At 33.6% G+C, this 15234-nt stretch overlaps 1 long non-coding RNA gene across 1 annotated transcript in view; it reads left to right on the top strand.

Moving 5' to 3' along the window:
- Positions 1 to 14678, top strand: part of LOC136847091 (uncharacterized) — a 29422-nt gene extending 14744 nt beyond the window's left edge. The window contains exon 2 of the long non-coding RNA XR_010855610.1: positions 11645 to 14678. This is a non-coding gene — a long non-coding RNA (uncharacterized lncRNA). The remainder of the gene's footprint in view (positions 1 to 11644) is intronic.
- The last annotated feature ends 556 nt before the right edge of the window (positions 14679 to 15234 follow it).

The following is a 15234-nucleotide window of genomic DNA, read 5'->3' as shown; positions in this document are numbered from 1 at the left end:
ATAAAAACATGGCATTCGCTAGATTTCATTATCTTACCCTTTCATCAAATACCATCAGTTCAAAATTACAAATGTTTATTCATATGCAATGTAATAATTTTGCATGAACGGTTCACAAAAGTGGTCTCTCCGTGAAAATAATTAAGCAGATCTTAATTATCTATTTTGGTAAAGTTCACTTATTTACGAATAATACGTTAAAAATAATTCATTATTACCCGAAATGATTTCCAGTTTGATAAAACAGGTGTGGACAGATTTCCAAGCAAATATTTAACGTAACTACGATTTCATTTAACTATTTTCTCAAGTTGCTTCGAGTGTCATGCTATAACGAAGAAGGAATCTAGAAGAAAATACGATAAGTATGAACAGATACAAGATTTTTTTTCTCATATACAAACTCCAAGATGGCTGACAGGCAGTCGTGAAGCCGGTAGGTCTCCCCTCAACTCTCTCTTTCTCTCTCCATTAGTCTCCGACACTTTATCTTAAGAACGCTCGACTCAAGTAATTACCGAGATTCCTTATCTACCCCTTATCTACACGCATATAGGTCGTACATTAAAAGAAGCAAGTTGGTCGTCTGTCAAATGGTGAATGACGGCTGTGACAAAAGCCAGTTTCTCTGTGCATACAAGAAAAACTGTTTACACAACCATACCCTCCTCCTCCTCCTCCTTCTTCTTCTTCTACTTCTTCTTCTTCTTCTTCTTCTTCTTCTTCTTCTTCTTCTTCTTCTTCTTATTACGCTCCAAAATACCTCTTGATAATTGTAAACTGTATATCTTTTTGTTTTTGTTTGATACACATTGCAGGAGAAAACACGTTAATGTTCCTATATTCAAATTTGCAATAACCTGTTTTCCTAAATATAGTTTGGCAGTAACCCACTGTTATGTTATAATTCTAACTGCAGAATCACATGATCTAATACTCTCGTTTCTCTGCGTTATTGATATCTACCTAACATATACACAAATCCAGGGTAACATGAATTACTTACAGCAAGCACGTCCCAAAATTGGCATTTGCTCGCAATGATACAATACTTTTACGCCATATTAAGACGCCACTGAAAACAAAAGACATGCACAGGGCACGATAGCGCCAACAATATTGCAGAGCCATAAATTGACGTTAATCTTATTTGTACACAAACTGACACTAACGCAGAGCTCTCGAGAAAGCCAGTAAAATAACTGACATGGAATGAGATTACATAATAACTCTCTGAGAAGCGTCTGAAAATAAACTAACAAATTATCAAAGGAGTGCAAGTTAATAACATGAATAGCGTGTATACCTGGATATAATAAAAGACAAAACCTTGTTATTTCTTGTTTTGAATGTGTTGTGTTTTGTATAAGTCAACACAATATTTCAACCCCGTTTTCCCTAATACAAAAGCAATCTGTTCGCCAAATTTCCACGGATTAACACATAACCAGCACACCTTTCTAAAGGAGAGAGAGAGAGAGAGAGAGAGAGAGAGAGAGAGAGAGAGAGAGAGAGAGAGAGATTATAATCCTTTGCGCAGGTCGTCCTCCACTTGACGACAAAAACCCAGAATGTATGGGACTGGGAACACTGAAGGCCACAACAAAATCGCCATTTACGCTCATTAACTAAAACCTAGGTGGCTACATTTGCATGCCATTTGCATTTCATTATGGAAGGTAAGTACCAAGATTTCTCGAAAGAGAAAGAGACACACTTACTCTGTCACTTGCTATGAGGGATGGAAGTTCGCTTGGTACAAAGCTTTATTATTATTATTATTATTATTATTATTATTATTATTATTATTATTATTATTATTATTATTGGTGAAGAAATCCACAATGGTGTAAGAGTAAATATATAATAAAAAAATATACAAAACGAGAGCTTCCGAGAACGTGCTCGAGCAAGTTCTCGAAAGCTCTCGTTTTGTATATATTTTTATATATATATTTTCACTTACACCGTTGTGGATTTCTTCACCAATTTAATGACTCGTGCGATTATGAGAATTTTACGGATTATTATTATTATTATTATTATTATTATTATTATTATTATTATTATTATTATAAAAAATGATGGCTGTATTATGCGAATTTATCTTATATACTGTAGTGTCTTTTCTATCTTCCTTATGATTCGCTTTTCAGACTCAGCGATGTTAGTCAGCAACTGGCCGATATTCATGTTGGAAAAGGATAGTGTGCGGAATATGGGAAGTCTTTTATTAAAATATCCAATCAGAAATCGTTCGTCTGGATTCAGACTTCCCATATTCCGCACACTATCCTTTTCCAACATGAATATCGGCCAGTTGCTGACTAACATCGCTGAGCCTGAAAAGCGAATCATAAGGAAGATAGAAAAGACACTATATAAGATAAATTCGCATAATACAGCCATCCTTTTTAATAAGACCTGTTTAAAAGAGGGTCTGCTCCCTTCATATATTATTATTATTATTATTATTATTATTATTATTATTATTATTATTATTATTATTATTATTATAAAAACAACGTCGACTATAAATCTAAAAACGAATCGAAGAGAAGAAAATAAATGAAAAAGATAGACAAACAAATACGTACACACACTTATCTAATGAATGAATTAAGGACTCCCACGAATATGACTGTTAACATGACTGTTAACTGTGTCCTTTCAATTTCGCCGCAACAGCAAGATCGAAAGGTTATCATTAATACTTTTTTAAAAATGAGACGATGTACATAAGTACATACACTAATAACATTTATTCACACAAAAAAATTAAGTCACAAGGGATTGTTCACTGAGGTGTATGCAAATTAGGTGTTTCATAATTCAAAATATCAGGTTGAAAAATATTACTGTATATATTGTGCATTCACGAACTGACTTCGCCCTGTTGAAGAAATAAAAAGGTATTATTATTATTATTATTATTATTATTATTATTATTATTATTATTATTATTATTATTATTATTAAGTTTAAAAAGTTGGAAAGATGAAAAGTAAAGTGAAGAAAGCAACTCAACATGAAGACTAAGAAGGGACGCTGCAAAACGTTTCTAGAAACGCCCACAGTATACCACCCAAGGCACATTGTAGGCGTTACCCCTTACGGAATTAAGATTTTGATTAGCGAGATGCCATTATTATTGTGAGGGGGGCCGGGGTGGCCAGGATGGTAACCAATTACATGTGTACGAGTAATAGATTCCCCGGCATATAATGATGCTTTGATAATAACGTCAATGTCGTATCATTAAAAGCAATATAATAATAATAATAATAATAATAATAATAATAATAATAATAATAATAATGATAATAATATCATGCTAGTATGCTGATGATGATAAATAGTAATATTATGATGATTCTGCTGTTAATGATCAATTACCAAAAAGCTTAACAAGTCAATTAGAATGTTGTATAATTGTATTTATCCATACACATTAAACACACAAATATATATATATCATATATACAGTATCTATATATGTATATATACTGTATATAAATATATACACACATATATATATATATACATATATGTGTATATATACATACATACATATATATATAATATATATATATACATACATATATATATATATATATATATATATATATATATATATATATATAATATAATTATAATTACTGATAACGGTATGGGGGAATCACATTAAGTACGGCGGACGAAATTCGGTCGCCGATTTTCGGCTAAACGTCTCTTGCCCAGAAATCGGATCATTACTGAACACTTTCTTTCATTCCTTCAGTTGCTCGTTTTGAATCATAACAACATTCTCTTGCAAGGACATGAAATGCAACTGATATCCTACATCTTTGTGCTTCATCGCTCACAAAATATAGTGTATTACAGCGGACGCAATCATAGCCAATGGGTACAAGAATTAACGCCTAGCGATGAAGCTCGAACGCAAAGAATTATTGTAACCTTACTAGAATACCACCGTAATCCTGGTTAATTTGTACAAAAATTAACGCCTAGCGATGAACGCAAAGAATTTTTGTAACCTTACTATGAATACCCTCTTAATCCTAGCGAATATGTAAAAAAATTAACGCATAGCGATGAACGCAAAAAATTTTTGTAACCTCACTATGAATACCCTCTTAATCATAGCGAATATGTAAAAAAAATTAACGCCGAGCGATGAAGCTTGAAAGGAAAGAATTATTGTAATCTTACTCTAAATACTAACAGTACTTTACACATGTGAATTATTTCTGCTGTCTATGTAATTTATTTCTGCAAATAGAAGGTTGTCTATGTAACTTATTTCTCCAAATGGAAGGTTAATCTATGTACGTAATCTCTGCAAATGGAAGGTTGTCTATGTAACTTATTTCTGCAAATGGAAGGTTGTCAAAACTCAAAAAGATATATATAAAGGAAATAGGAATTAGTTCTCCGAATTTTCCCTTTTATGGATGGCGGGAATGGAAGGGTCACTTTAAAATTTTGCCATCATGAATATTCCCTACTTTTGTTATCGAATAATTTATGGCCGAATTCATTCACATCCGATGGCTAAAGCTCCGCTGAAATCAATGGAAGTGTTTGGCCTCCTCAGTTCAGAACCCTGAATAAATTAAACTTAATCTTATATACAGTATTCATTTTACTACTATGAATGAGTAAATCTGAGAGGGCTACACTGATTTTATAAATTACTAAGTAAATAATTTCAGCAATATACAAGGTCAGTGTAAACATCTTAACAACAATCACTTTTACCCACGTAAAATAAAAAAAAAAACGCAGAAGGCTGGATTTTTGTAATATTCTACTTACATTTTTGTAATAGTCTATTTACAAACTTCAATTACACGTCAGTTGAATGCTTTCTACAAGAGTTATGTGCAGAGACAGTCTTATTAAGGTTGTATTCATTTGCTCCAAGAATCAAATTCAGCCGAAAAATGAAACAAAAACCAGAGCTGATTTAATTCAGACGCCTAAATGAGGCAACTTAATTACCAAAGAGATGCTATTTTAGACGACAATACAAGAGACAATTCAAGCGTCCATATCAAAGCGTCAAACTTGAATTCAGTTGGAGAATATCTTGAGACTTCTAAAACGAAATCAATTACGCTTTGTTACAAATTTTCCTTTGTAAATAACAAGCTGCTAGTCCAAGAAAGCTATATATACACATTTTTTAATAAGACTCTGGCTTGTACTCTTGCAATTTCGAACTAAAGAATCTGAACCTGAATTACAAATTCTTTACAATGGTAAATTCCAGTATTTCATGTGGAAAAATTAAATTGAGTCTTGCATATAGTTTTTCGCTAGTGCAGCTATTGTATTCTGAAGTGAATGACTTAAATTCAAAATAAGACTAGCATATGGGGTTACGTAGGGTCATCCCTGGTCAGGTATGGCATAGCGCCCTAAGTTAGGTTGCGTAAGGATAGGTCAGACTAGGACACAGTATTATAAAGACTAGGAAAAATACATAAAAAGGCAATGAACAAGATGGCGCTTAACATTTTCTTATCCTCTCTTGGATGCGCTTTTTAATAATAATAATAATAATAATAATAATAATAATAATAATAATAATAATAATAATAATAAGAAGAAGAAGAAGAAGAAGAAGAAGAAGAAGAAGAAGAAGAAGAAGAAGGAGAAGAAGAAGAATTATTATTATTATTATTATTATTATTATTATTATTATTAAAAATACTCACAGTAGCATAAGTCTCGAAATAGAGAAACAAATCCACAGTTATGCACATGTGCATATATTTAAAGATAAATCTGTACAGAAAGCTTCTGGGAAACTGTTCGACTGAAAAGGGGAATCGAACATTTTCCTGAAAGCTTTCTGTACAGATTTATCTTTAAATATATACATAACTGTGGATTTGTTTCTCCATTATTATTATTATTATTATTATTATTATTATTATTATTATTATTATTATTATTATTATGTCATCCAAACGACTTTACAACGATAAGATTTGAGCTCAATGCAAGCTTCAGGGTAGAACGCCCATTGACACTGCCCTAAAATGCAAGCTTCAGGGTACAACACCTAATGACATTTCCCTAAAAAGAAAATGTTTAAACTTTCGTAAAAGATATTTTTCGACATCTGAAAAATGTCTCAGTCATCCTAGTCTTAAATTTTGATACTTTAAAAAGAACAGTGATCTAAAAATTTTATTATGGAGTACAATTAAGAAATATCATTTAAACTCTATCATAAGTAAATTATACCTTTCAGAAATATGTTTGGGCTCATAAGTTAGCATAATTAAGTATTTAAATATTCAGTTCTATTGGAATTATATGAAGCTCTCTACAAGAGAAAGTTTAGACTGCATTACCAATGCCATTAACATTTCTAAAATAGGTATCTGTACTATACTATAATAACATCATGACCTAAGTGATTTTAAAATTTCATTGTAAAGCATAATGATCTCATCTCGGGAGAAACGTCATTTCGCACTTTTATAAAAAAAATAAACAATTAATACCTATAAATGAAAGCCATTGCCTCAGCCTAGTTCAAATACAGCGTACAAATATCAGCTGATACTTAATTATTCCTCTGTACAAGCGTCTACTTTGGATTACACTATACAGCAACACCTCAAATTAACGGACCACAACTTAGCGGACTTCGGTACTTATCAGATACGTTATTATGGGTATTTTTTTGTTGCTACGCTACCATTTCAGATGTCGTACATTTTTAGATAAGTGTAAAATGCAGGTTAATTTGAGATGGAAGCTATGTGGAATTGCTGTTAGCTGCAAGATATCTTGAAAATATTCAAATGTAGGTCATGATATGGGGTCTTTGGAATGGAATGGAATATAGAATTTTGGCCCAGGACCTATGAGGTCATTCAGCGCTAAAAGGGAAACTGATGGTCGAAAGGTTTGAAAGGTGTAACTGGAGGAAAACCTCGGGGTTGCACCATGAAACAATTATTAGAAGGTGGAAAGTAAGATGGAAGAAAAAAAAAAATAAGAACAGAGGTACAGTAAAAGAAATGAAAGAGGTTGCAGCTAGGGGCCGAAGGTACACTGCAAAGAACCTTAAGTAATGTCTACAGTGCACCGCGTAAGGTGTACTGACGGCACTAACCCCCTACGGGGTATGGGGTCTTGGTCTTTTAACGGAGTTTGTTGCTTATCGGAAAGCTAGACCCCCAAAGTGTCTGTTAAGTTCTGGTGCCACTGTACCTTTACAAAACATCTCTTCCTTCAGTTAACTGATACTTTCCTTCAACAATCTTCAACGCTTCCTTACATGATTCCCTATAGATCCCTAAATGAATCTTCACAGAAGCGTCAGAAAGCAAATCTTACCTTTTTCAACGTTCAAGAATTTATCCAGTCTCCGTGACAGTCAGTATTTATCTCAGACATCTGAAGATTACTTTGGGTTCACCAAATAAATTAGTTTAGAAGATGTATAAGTAAATCTGACACTTTAATTAGGACAAGCCTATCTATATTTTCAATAAAATATAGTATTTTATCGCTGTACTTCCATAGAGGTCTATTTCAAGTACAGCTTTCATGAAAACATTAGCAAATGAAAATAATTATGGTCAAACTGACTTTTGATTCGTATTACATTCGAGTTCTTAAGGATATCTAGGAAAAATCCAATTTCATGTTATGCGCTTATAAATTGTCTCATTGAGTTCTTACCGTTTAAATAGCTTAAATAACATTAGCTTGGAAGTTAAATCTTCTTTCTGCTTATCGATTCACTGTTACCGTTGCTTTCATACAGAATTTACCCATTTTTTAAAATCTTGATATTATTTCGATAAAAACAATAACAATAATAAAAATACTTGGTCCAATAATGTTCCCGATGAAATCCTGGTGTAAGTTTTCATCTTTCAAAGTCATGTAAGCCAAATATTCACTCACAGATTGAATGGGATAAGCTATATTCGCTAAATATTTAAAATAAAAACATTTCACGAGAACATACAAATAGAAATGATACGGTCTTTCATTTCGATTTCTTTGGTAAGTCGAATTTCGTGGTAATTTCTGATCTAAATCAATGGAAAAAATGTGAGAGAGAGAGAGAGAGAGAGAGAGAGAGAGAGAGAGAGAGAGAGAGAGAAGGGGGCGAATTATGAGTTGTAGAGATGAATCAATATTGCAGTTAAGAAGTCGTCGAGATTATCTTTATTGTTGGGTTCTATTGATGTTTATTGAACGCTCCTTCCGAAAGGCGATTACGCTGCCGAAGTCTTGGGATCAGGAGAGAAGAGAAATGTTCGTAAACATCAGTTTTGCAAAAGTAATCGTGATCATTATGACCAAATATGAAAACTAAAGAGCAGACGTTAGTTTAGCAAGACGTTTATTAAAGACCTGATTTCAGATGTTATATGGTACTTGACAAACTTCTACACTGACATAAAATACTTTGGCAAGATATGGATCCTCAGAGCTAACTTTAGAATTTATATATGTACTACACTGTACAATGGAAAAGAATAATAGATCAATATTGACATCAAGTCATGCTTTATTATTTTATAGTTTCTCGAACAATAAACTTTAGTAACACTAGGTTTGGTCAGCACTTGGATACGTACCTTCCAATGGAAGCCACAAGAGAGAGAGAGAGAGAGAGAGAGAGAGAGAGAGAGAGAGAGAGAGAGAGAGAGAGAGAGAGAGAGAGAGAGAGAGAGAGAGAGAGAATGTTTCTACGAACAATAAACTTAGGAACACTAGGTTTGGTCAGCACTTGGATAGGTAACTCCCTATTGCAGCCAGGAGCCAAACCTGCAACACACACACACACACACACACACAGAGAGAGAGAGAGAGAGAGAGAGAGAGAGAGAGAGAGAGAGAGAGAGAGAGAGAGAGAGAGAGAGAGAGTTTCTTCTTCAGTTATAGGTAGTTCAGCCATTTCCGACTAAGAGCACCGAAGAGAGTCCGATAACCAAGAGGTCAGGAGAGACGAGACCCAAATGGCGTTGCCTCCTTCAGGTCACAAATGCCCCTTCAACCATCAGTCAGTCAGAGACTCTAAATTCGCTAAATTTATTTCATTTTCCTAAACGACTGACCCCTTCTAAGCCCAACTGTCATGAATGAAAAGAGAAAAAAGAATTCCTAGGAAATATCTGCATCAGAAAAAGAGCGTTGCATTTGCACTGGAGAAAAAAGAGAGAATGGAAAAAAAGAAAGAGAGGAAAAGAAGGAAAGAAAGAAAGAAGCCCTTAGGGATATAAGGAAGGAGAATAAAGCGTTGTATTTGCATGGGATCAGTTGTACCCTGATTCGGAATGGAATCTTCGCTGTATATTTTAGTTTCGGGGCATTAGGGAAGCCAAAGGGAGGCCCCATCAGCGTAATGGGTGTCCTGTGCGCCGCGTTCAGGTTAGCCTGTAAAAAGCATCGATTATTTTGGTCAACCTTCGAGTTTTTCTTTACGCAGTCACATATACACGCACACACATATACACGTACATACATATATTATATTTATATATACATACATATATATATATACATACGAGTACATACATACATACATACATAATTTATATATATATATATATATATATATATATATATATATATATATACATATATATATATATATATATATATATATATATATATATATATATATATATATATATATATATATATATGTAACACGATGTCCTGAATATGTTCGTATATCGTCTTATTATCCTCGGGAAGATTTAACGAGTAATAAATGGAGAAAATGCACACAACATTTGTATATTAATCAGACTTCTAATCGAATATAATGAAAAAAATTATACATAATAATACAACACGTCAGAAAGTAAATAAAGTCTCTGCAAAAAATTGTATTGATTTTAATTAGAAAAAAAATTTTTTTAAGAACAAACACGACAGTACTCCTTGATCGTGGATGACATATACTTGGAAAAAAATCACTGAATGTATTCTAGCTTTTAGTACTACTGGGAATGTGCGAGCTTCAACTGTTCCATGTTACTTGGTGTGACTAGAACAAGAAACAAAATTCATTCAGGTGTTCCTTGACTGACGCAAAATTTTGCTTTACTGTACTTTCAAGCAAAGTGGGCCAACCTGCTTTGGGTAATTATTTGCCTCAAGGGACTCTTTCAAGATAAATAAAGATACAGTTCTGAATTTGAGACAAGCCTCCATTAAAATAATATCTTTCACCATATACTATAAATATAAAATAAAACAACGATAGATAAATGCCCTCAGGTATTTCAACATTATCACAACAAGAACGACTATCAAATATATTGACATGAATAAATTTCTTGCATAAATTTCCCGCCCACTGCATCACGTGAATAACCTAACACTGAAGACGCATAAATTAACACTGCCAACACGAAAGCCTCAGCGAAATTAAGACCTCTTTATTTAGAGCGGGAGAGTCGCCGAAAATGGCGTCCCCATTTGACACAGAAGGCGAATTGCAGACGTGTCATCGCCCGAGGTAGGAAGCATAACATTACGGACGTTTCCATTGAATAATACATATTCAATAATTCATGGGCCGCGCCTGAATTCTCTCTCTCTCCTGCTCAAATGATATCTAATGCATTAGTTAATCCGGAGGTATATCGCATTAACATCTCATGGTATGCTGATTAATGCAGGCGGTGATTGTCATTTAAATGAGGTAACTTGCCCCGCCATTACGCTGCCGATTATTGTCAGCATATGGATTGAGACTTCCGTTCTGCTGCGACACTTTTGTGCCTCAGCAATGAGAGTTAATGTCCGCTGTGTACAGTGAATTAGAATTGCAACCGATTTAGCGAGACCACTTACAATTTAGTAATATACGTCAATTATTTTCTGCTCATTTTCTCTCTCGACAGAATAACCTATTCAGAATTTTTAACGATCTAATGCGTAACAATAAGTAATAACACAAACTACACTTCGTATTATTAGATACCTGTAACCTATAACGCGCATGTTTAGAGACGAAATATAAATATAGTACATAAACCGTACAATTCGAAACAGTCAGACACACATCAGACCTGTGAAAATAATTATTATTAGGACCGAAAAATGGAAGCAGCCAAAATACCAAAAAATAAGTAAATAAATATATAAATAGACAAATAAATAGCAAATGCAAAATATCGGAAACAAGAGATTTACTTCAAAGGCTATAGATAATAACAAATATTACATATTAATCATATTAATAACTTGCAATTCGGTACATGTACTTAATGAAGAAGGTAAGTCACAAACATATGTAAAATGTAAGATAATTAGACGAAATTACAAATAAAAATAAAAAATGATATTGTAGTTCCAGTCTCACTAAAACGTATTAACAAAAATGACAAATTTAAGTTTAGTCATTATTTACTTTAAAAATAACGACATTACCTACATTGCATTGGGAGCAAAGTTGCCCTTAATCCCCATAAGCATCTCCGTTAACAGTAACAAAACAAGAGCTATCTGTAATGAAGGTCAGGTAACTGCAATACTGTTTAGGAGCGCAATTTACCTCTTTTCGTCATACAGTATTTTAAGCAATTATTTGTTACTAATTACTCTGCACATGTTCATTCATAACTTGTTTGTTTGTTTTCAGATCCTGTCGACTGACACAAACCACCTTCACGGATGCTGTGGGCATAGAATGACCGAAATTGACCACAGCCTAATTTGACAGCAAGACTCATCAATGAACTTTTACAGATCGGATTGAAAACTCTCTTCTTAGCGTAAGACTGAAGTCCTTACAAGAAGCAAATGAGGAACGTTAAAAGGGTTTCCCTCTTTTACATTCTGCTTGTTTGATTAACGAAGGATCTAGTATCGCATCATCGCATCGCAACATCTATGGTCGGTGACGCTGAAGCATATGTGAACTATCGCTTTCTAAAGATGATTTTATCTGTCTCCTGAGATGGCATCATCGAGAAGAGTAAAATGAAAATAACAACATTTACAAATGAGTGATCCGGCGAGAGGATCGCTCGTTGTGACAAATTTACATACTGGCAAGTTTAATTTGTCATTAAAAATGGTTAACAATAATGCAAAACCATTTATCTGTCAACAAAATACCTTGAATTTTTCAGTACATTATCACCTGCTATGTATCCTCATTCAGCGGTACAGCACAGTGCCAATATACTTGGATCTGATGTAGTCCCATGATAAAAATCTTCTCAGTGGCTGCTGCTTAAAATCCCATATATAGGTGAATTCCATAGACATTAATATCAGCCACTTAGTTTAAGGTTTGGTGGTAAAATGCTAAGAAATCCAGAAAAACTTGTTCGCGAAATACTGCTCGCGAAATGATGCAAAGTTATGTAATACAAAGCCTTCGAAAAATACTATCTGTCCTGTGTTGCATTATATTTCACCTAAGTGCTTTCGATATGTTTCACTGGTGAATAATTCATAGTGATGATCTGCGCTGGAGACAGCAGTTCTTGCTCTGTGATTTATTCTAGGAAGAGCTTAAGAATGAAAAAAAAAAAAAAATTATACTTTTTTTTTACTAAAATGATTTTCAAGGACATTTTTGTGCTACTTTGTTACCTACTTGAGTGATGGTTTGAAAATTGTATCGGTATACGATCGTATCATTTAGTGATAAAGAAAATAATTTTGTCATACAGTAGAATTACGGTTACAAATTCTATATCAATGAGGCTGTGATAGATTGAAGGACTTCTTTTTCCATCCTGTATATAAACATTATTATCTTCCTTATGATAAACGTGCGCTGTTATATCATTAATTAATGATTCTAGGAGTTAATAATTATCATTGTTGATGACTGCACAATTACTGTACTCTCCTGATTACATGTAAGCAATTATCTTAATCACATAATGTATTCCAAGGTACCCATTTACGTACGCATATTTAAGTTTGTTATTATTTTCTCTATTTTATCTTGTGTCACGCATTTTGAATTATAATGGAGTACTGATAATAATGTACAGCAAAATAATTTTAAGAAATCAATGCTAGAAGCCAAAATATTTTAGACATTTTACTGACTGATGGAAGGCTGGACATTAACGGCATTTCAAAACCCATTTAGATTCCTCGCAGAAAACTCAGCAATATTTGTATATTTGTTATTTCTCTTCGGATAAAAACTCGTGCTAGTAATACGAACATTAGTCGCCATACTCTTCTCCATGAATTAAATGATTTGTACAGGATTCGATGACCACAAAAAATGCAACGTCAGTCTGGGGGTTTGATCGATCAATCATCATTGCTTGTGAAAGGTGCGCATAATGCAATACTTGGTCAGCAATGACCAAATATTGCATTATGGCAACCCTTCGAAAGCAGTGATGATTGATCGATCAAACTGCCAAACTGACGTTACATTTTCTATGGTCATCGAATCTTGTACAAATCGTGCAATTCATGGAGAAGAGCTTGGCGACTAATATTCGCATTACTGGCACGAGTTTTCTTCAGAATAGAAAAAAAGAAAATACATATATTGCTTAGTTTTCGGCGAGGAATCTAAATGGGCTCTGAAATGTCGTTAATGTCCAATCTTTCATCAATCAATGAAATGCCCATGACATTTTGGCTGGTTCGCTTCTAGCATTGATTTTCAATAAATATGTTTGCTATTTATTATCATGAATCATTACATTATAGTTCAAAATGCACAACAAAAGATAAAATACAGAACTTACAGTAGACTTAGGTGTAAGTGCTTCATTTATCATTCTTTCACTGAACAGCTTGCAAAACCTTTCTCTGAAAAACTTTCTGAAACATGAACTAAGGATGGTGTTGAAGAAAATGTATACTTACGTGTAAGAGATATTTTTGAAATAATTCACCTTCTCAAAGTATCTGCTCTTTTAAAGTATCTAAATTTTGAAAGCATCTACTTTTTGGAATCATCTGCATGCGTTCGGCATTAACGGTAGAAAATAACTGTCAATCATAAATTTGTTTTTTATTTCACTTTTTTAGGAGGTGGTGTAAAAGCCGACTTCCCGAATTATCGCCTTACAATGTGATTTTATATTTCCTTACTGTCTTGTAATCTTGCTCTTTCCCTAAGTTGCTACGGCAGGATACACAATTATACGTAAATGTAGTGATATGACTTAGCCAATGCTGCCTTTGAATACGAGAAAATCATAGGATAGAAGAAGGGGGGGGGAGGGGGAGTATTTTTCTGACGCTATGATTCTTCTAAAGTGCACCAAATGGTAAAGAATAAAACTTTTTTGAGCTCTTCATTAATAATTTTCTTGGAATAATCTTTATTTGTATCTTATGGAGAAAAATTTAATCTTTTCAAGTTTTTAACGAAAAGATGCCTCGTGCCATTTTATTTACATTATTTTAGACATATAATCTTGAGTATTTTCTACAGTTTTTGGGTCGATGCAAATTATTTTTATCTTTCGCTTTGTGTATAAAAATAAGCTTACCTGATCAAGTTTAATTTGTGAACGAAAAGCAAAAAACTGAGGAGTGAATATTACAGCATCTTCCAAGTACGGTACTTCTGCCGTTCCTGAACCGTCCAGAATCTCCGAGACCATATTTCTCTTATCACGGAGTGAAGAAGAAGAAGAAGAAGAAGAAGAAGAAGAAGAAGGAGAAGAAGCAGAAGAGAACAGTATACTGTGTTTGGTACGATCTGACTGGAGGTAGGAATGCTTCCATGGGCACAGTTCAACCTAAACCATCTTCAGTGCATTGTTTTACCTAACCTCCCCTCGGTTCGCCCACCCCTGGGCCTGAAAGAATTAGCAGAAAATTAATCTTTTAATGGACGCATAGCTTTTTTTTACAATTTTATCTTGTATCATTATCAGCCGCTTTGGCGATCTGCTGCATAGGTTTGTATTATTTGCACTATTTTGTTAGTTTCTTTTGTCTGCTTTTGTAATAAATAAAAAAAATTCACCCTAGTTACATTTTATCCTGTTTCTAAATGCGTTCTGACACATTAAGGCACACAAGAAAGTATGAATGGGAGATATAATAAAACGTTTTCAGGTCAACCCTTACAGTAATGAACTAGAAACGATTGCCTTTTACAAACTTATGTCAGACAAAATTAGTGACACCGACCAGTCATACAATTACTATTCATGCATATTTCATCACAGTGTTGATTCATTTTTAATGAAAACTAAATTAAGTTAACTAAACAAAATATGGGCTGGA

The sequence above is a fragment of the Macrobrachium rosenbergii genome, chromosome 16 (genome assembly GCF_040412425.1).
Source record: "Macrobrachium rosenbergii isolate ZJJX-2024 chromosome 16, ASM4041242v1, whole genome shotgun sequence".
NCBI lineage: Eukaryota > Metazoa > Arthropoda > Malacostraca > Decapoda > Palaemonidae > Macrobrachium > Macrobrachium rosenbergii.
This window is presented reverse-complemented; position numbering and strand designations above follow the sequence as displayed.